The sequence below is a fragment of the Nerophis lumbriciformis genome, linkage group LG28 (assembly GCF_033978685.3).
Source record: "Nerophis lumbriciformis linkage group LG28, RoL_Nlum_v2.1, whole genome shotgun sequence".
Lineage (NCBI taxonomy): Eukaryota > Metazoa > Chordata > Actinopteri > Syngnathiformes > Syngnathidae > Nerophis > Nerophis lumbriciformis.
In genome coordinates this window covers 25,232,067-25,238,066 of record NC_084575.2, presented here as the reverse complement: position 1 = coordinate 25,238,066, position 6,000 = coordinate 25,232,067, and the positions used below count along the sequence as shown (strand labels likewise).

Genomic DNA, 6,000 nt, shown 5'->3' with positions numbered 1-6,000 from the left:
GTACACCGGAAGCCTACCAGAAGGCTATGGACTCTGTTATGTGGCATGCATGATACTGTTTGCTACATGGATGATGTGGTGATTTTCGGAAAGAACGAAGAGCAACTTGAACAGAGACTGAGACAAGTCTTCCAGAGATTCAGGCACAGAGACAAGTCCATCTTTGGACTACAACAGATTGAGATACTTGGACATTTAACTACTGCTGAAGGAATCAAACCAGATTCAAGAAAGGTTGAGGCTGTCTGCAAAGCACCCAGACCTGAGAATGTACAGCTACTACCCTTATTCCTGGGCACCTGTGGATTTTTGATGAAATTTATCCCAACCTATGCAAACTTGTCAGAACCGCTACGGAAGCTGACTAGAAAAGAGCAAGTGTGGGAGTGGACAAGTGAAACAGAACGATTATTTCAAGCAATGAAAGAAGAAGCATTGGTGAGTGAGCCTTGCCTGGCTTACTTTGAACTAGTAGTCATTAGTGACGCAAGCCCAGTAGGACTAGGTGCAGTTTTGTTACAGACCCAGTCGGATGGACTGAACAAGCCAATAGCATATTCAAGCCGTTCATTGACTCCAACAGAACGCTGGTATTCTCAGATAGAACGTGAAGCTTTAGGATGTGTATGGGCTGTAGGACATTTTAGAACCTACTTGTGGGGAGGGAAGTTTACACTGCAAACGGATCACAAACCCCTCATTTACATGTTCAACCCAGAAAAAGCCACATTGTCACCACCACGCATACAGAGACTTGGCTCGAGACTGCAACCATATGACTATAGATAGAACACATTGTTGGAAAGTCCAATGTAGCGGACTCACTTTCACGACTTCCTTTACCGTAGACAGAGGATAATGAGTATGTGGAAACATGTAAACACAGTTCTGTCAGTGACGATGCATGACGTACAGGCCATGAGCCTTGCGGACATAAAACAAAAAATGACAGAGGATGACACACTGAAGCAATTAACGACAATTGTGGAGACAGGAAAATGGCCAAATCCAATTCCAGAGGAATTGCAGCCTTTCAACAGATGTGCAGGAGAGTTATGCACCTATGATGGACTTGTGCTGAGAGGACACAGGATTGTGCTACCCGAAGCAATGGTGAAACAAGCACTGAGGATTGGACACGAGTGGTCAACATAAAACAATATCTCACGAGCAAATTTTACTGGCCCAACATGGATCTAGATGTGGAGAGATTGATCAGAAACTGCTCCGCCTGTGTGGTCAACCTGCCACTACTTGAAGATCAACCTCTTAAACCAATAGAACTACCACTGAGACCATGGACTAAGACAGGTATTGATCTGGTTGGTCCTATCCAAAACCAGTACATACTAACTGTGATTGACTACTATACTTCATTTCCAGAGGCTGTTGTAATTTCAGATATTTCCTCAGCCACTGTAGTTACTAGGGGTGTAATGGTACACAAAAATTTTGGTTTGGTACGTACCTCGGTTTAGAGGTCACAGTTCGGTTCATTTTCGGATCAGTAAGAAAACAACAAAATATACATTTTTTGGTTATTTATTTACCAAATTTGTAAACAATGGCTTTATCCTTAACATTGAGAACACTATAATAATTTTGCCCACGTTAATCAACATTAAACTGCCTCAAGTTGTTGCTCAGATTAAATAAAATGACACAACTTTTCTTCTACATATAAAAAGTGCAACATTAAACAGTTTCAAGTCAACTCATCATGCTTAATTTATTACAGCATTTGGGAAGCCTGTAGTTGATTTTTATTATGTAAATGTTATATTTTTATCAACATGTGATAGCAGGGACCCTGCCATTCAAAACTAGGCTACTACATTACTTATTCTCATTGTTGTTTTTTATTTTATTCTTATTGTAATATTTTTCTATTTTGTTTCCATTTATACCCCCATTATGTACTTTTTACTTTTTAAATTCGATCTCAACTCTGTACACTGCTGCTGGAATTTTTTTAATTTTCCTGAGGGAACTCTCCTGAAGGAATCAATAAAGTACTATCTATCTATCTATCTACTAATGATTACACAAACACACACCACACAATGAGCTAACACACACACACACCACACAATGAGCTAACACACACACACCGCAAAATGAGCTCACGTTACGCTAAAAGCTAATTAGCCTTCACCTCAAGCCAGGACTGCGAGCGAGCTGAGCTGCAGTTTGTTTTCTAGAAGGTCAACGGGCTCATAGTGATGTTACTAGTAGTTGACTGGGAGGTGTTTATTTTAATTTGGGAAGAGTCCGCTGCCTGATACTCACCTGCTAAACACCTATCTGCAACCCCACCGCAGAAGCACTGACGACATGCGCTCTGAATACGCACTGCTGATTGGCTGTTACCGCTAAGGTTGTAACCAATCAGATGGTTGTGTGGGTGGGACAATGCTGGGCGCTGTGTAGACTACTGACAGAGGCAGAAAGCAGAGCAGCATGTTAAGACTTTAGCTTAGGCGGCTACTTAATATGTTCATGTGGAAACTCGTTGGGTACGCCTCCGAACCGAACCGGAACCCCCGTACCGAAACGGTTCAATACAAATACACGTACCGTTACACCCCTAGTAGTTACAGAACTGACTTAGATATTTGCCAGATTTGGCTATCCCATGGAGACTGTTACTCATAATGGTAGGCAGTTTGTGGGACAACTTTTTGAGTCATTTCTTGTTTCATGTGGAATTAAACATATCAGAGCATCGCCGTATAGAGCAACGGAAAAATGGAGAGGTTTCACGGAAAGCCTTCAAAGCGACCGAGTGTGACAGAAAGACATGGAAGGAGGAACTTCCAAATATATTAACGGCGTATCGCTCAACTCCACACAGAGCGTCAGGAGAAACACCATCTATGTTAATGTTTGGAAGAGACATCTGCACTAAATGTCCGAGCTTGGAAAAGGCAGGTGGAACTGCAAAAGAAAAGGAGAAAAATACTGATGTCAGCAACCGTCACGAGGAATACAAAGTCGAAATGCTGACCAGAACAGCAGAGCAAAAAAGCACAACTTCAAAGTCGGTGACATAGTTTTTACCAGAATGGAGAATGAAAAGCTTGACACAACATTCAAAGACACTCGCTATGTATTACTGAGAAACACCGCCGACAACTCTTTTGAACTGGTTAACAAAGAGGATTGATCAAAAGTGATCGGGAATGTCAGACATCTTCGCCACACACTGTGTTAATGGACTTCGATGTTTCTGAGGCTTCGCCAGTCCGCAACGGTCGAGTCAACCATGACACACCATGTATTGCTGCTTAGTTTACTTTTAAGGGATTATTTCAGAGCCAAATCTCTCTCTCTCTCATTAGTTTGCTAATGTCATCCTTGACCCAGGGTAAGGATCTCTTTCTCTTGCACTTCCGCACGGCTGCTCTAACTCTACAATCAACACACCTGACGCTGATGAGATCCCTGCCTTCATAGGCCAGCGCGTCCTGCGTTCCAGTGCCAGAACGTAGCGACTTGTACCAGTAAAGTAAGCCTTACACGTCTCTAGCTTCCTTGCCTATGTGCTTCATCACTCTCTGTGTTTCCCCTCCGTTGTGCTCATTGTGTTTTGTCCTGTGTCGTCATCCAGCAGCCCTTCGTCATCCCCTGGTTTCGAGCTGTGTGTCTCGTCTCCCAGGATCCCCTCTGGGCTTCCTGCTACCTTCTCGGATCTCGACCTCACGCCTGCCCCCGGACAACGACGCCTCGTTCCAGCCCCTGACCACCTTCCTGTCCCCGGACCTCCGAGCCTGCCTTGCCCTTTCTGAACTTCCGCACCGATCTCAACACGTACCTTCAACACCACCCGGTAACACTCCACATATAATAGCTACACATGGTCACACCATATATATTTAAAGTTTAACTTAACTTTAAACGACGTCCCTGCCTCCATGCCGTCTCCTTCTCCCACTGTACCGTTACAATACTTGGATATAGTCCCCTTAGGGTTGTACGGTATACCAACACTGGTATAGTATCGCGGTACTAATGAATCAAAAACAGTACTATACTCTGTTTGAAAAGTACCGGTTCCCAGGCATGACGGCGCGTCGTCGTCACGTCATGACATTGCTGGTTTTTGCGAGCAGAGGAGCATGTTCGGCAGCGTGCACACACAGAGTACTTACAATCAGACAATGTGTCCAGACAGAAAAGGGAGAACAGACGTATTTTGGCCTAAAAACTAACGATAAAGGTGAAGTTATAACACTGAAACGCCCTCAGGAAGAGGTGCTTTAAGACATGGCTAGCTAGCTAGCGGCAAACGCCCATCCGCAGTCGGCAGTGTTTTACCTTCTTCTAAATCACTAATCCTCGCCTCCATGGCGACAAATAAAGTACGTTTCTTACAAGTATCATCCCTGCAGGACGAGGAATAGCTAAACATGCTTCACTACACACCGTAGGAGGATACGATAGCTAACCGATAACAGCAAGCTAGCACCCCTGAATGTAAACAAATGCCATGGGTGGATCTACACCTGACATACACTGTAATGATACCAAGTACAAAAGCGTATCTAGTCGATACTACAATGATTACATCGATATTTGTTATGCTTATAAACTCAGGAAATACTTCCCTGGACACATGAGGACTTTGAATATGACCAATGTATGAACCTGTAACTACTTGGTATCGGATCGATACCTACATTTGTGGTATCATCCAAAACTAATGTAAAGCATCCAAACAACAGAAGAATAAGTGATTATTACATTTTATCAGAAGTGTAGATAGAACATGTTGAAACAGAAAATAAACAGATAATAACAGTAAATGAAGAAGTGGATTAATAATACATTTTTACAGCTTGTCCCACATAATATTGACAAAATAATAGGTAGATAAATGACATAATATGTTACTGCATATGTCAGCAGACAAATTAGGAGCCTTTGTTTGCTTGCTTACTACTAAAAGACAAGTTGTCTTGTATCAGAATCAGAATCAGAAATACTTTATTAATCCCCGAGGGGAAATTAAAATTTTCAGCACAATCCCATTCAAGATCAGACAAACATTACAGGGAGACAGAACAGGATCAAACATTACAGGGAGACAGAACAGGATCGCTGACGGCTCTGTCAACTCCTGGCGCCCCTTTCAAAAAAGGTGAGATATAGGTAAACAATGGGTGGTGGGGCGGGGGCAGAAAAAAAAAATCGGTCTAAGCCTGGGCCCCTGGAGAGGGGGTCCAGGCTTAGACCGATTTCACTATTTTATTTAAGGACAAACTTGCAATAAGAAACATATGTTTAATGTTCCCTAAGATTTGTTGTTAAAATAAAACCAATAATGCCATTTTTGTGGTCCCCTTTATTTAGAATTGTACCGAAAAGTATCAAAATACATTTTGGTACCGGTAGTAAAATATTGGTATCGGGACAACCCTAAATCCCCTCAATCTTATTTATCTTTTCACTGCAGCAAATATTTGCATACTTTTTGTCCATGACAACGCTCCAGTTAAGTCATACTTGCCAACCTTGAGACCTCCGATTTCGGGAGGTGGGGGGTGGGGGCATTGTCGGGGGTGGGGCGGGGCGTGGTTAAGAGGGGAGGAGTATATTGACAGCTAGAATTCACCAAGTCAAGTATTTCATATATATATATATATATATATATATATATATATATATATATATATATATATATATATATATATATATATATACCGTATATATATATATATATATATATATATATCTACATCCTGAAAATATGCAAACAAACTGTGTTTTGATAATTGATACTTCAAACTTGCATAAATAAATATTAAGGAATGTAACATAACTTGGCTTCTGAGAGTTTCAAAATGTAATGAATAAAATGATAAAGTTGTTGATAAACAAGCAATTATTTTAATAATTAAATATGGTCATTTTAAATGAATAATTATGATAATTTAAAATCAATTATTTCAAATATGTTTATTTTAATGTATAATTCTATGGCTGGATGTAATAAGGAGT

The 6,000-nt window shown here is 41.2% G+C and overlaps 1 long non-coding RNA gene across 1 annotated transcript in view; it reads left to right on the top strand.

Moving 5' to 3' along the window:
* LOC133571010 (uncharacterized) overlaps nt 1-6,000 on the top strand; it is a 56,698-nt gene that overhangs the window by 49,696 nt on the left and 1,002 nt on the right. The window contains exons 4-5 of the long non-coding RNA XR_009810263.1: nt 3,367-3,508; nt 3,614-3,829. This is a non-coding gene — a long non-coding RNA (uncharacterized lncRNA). The remainder of the gene's footprint in view (nt 1-3,366; nt 3,509-3,613; nt 3,830-6,000) is intronic.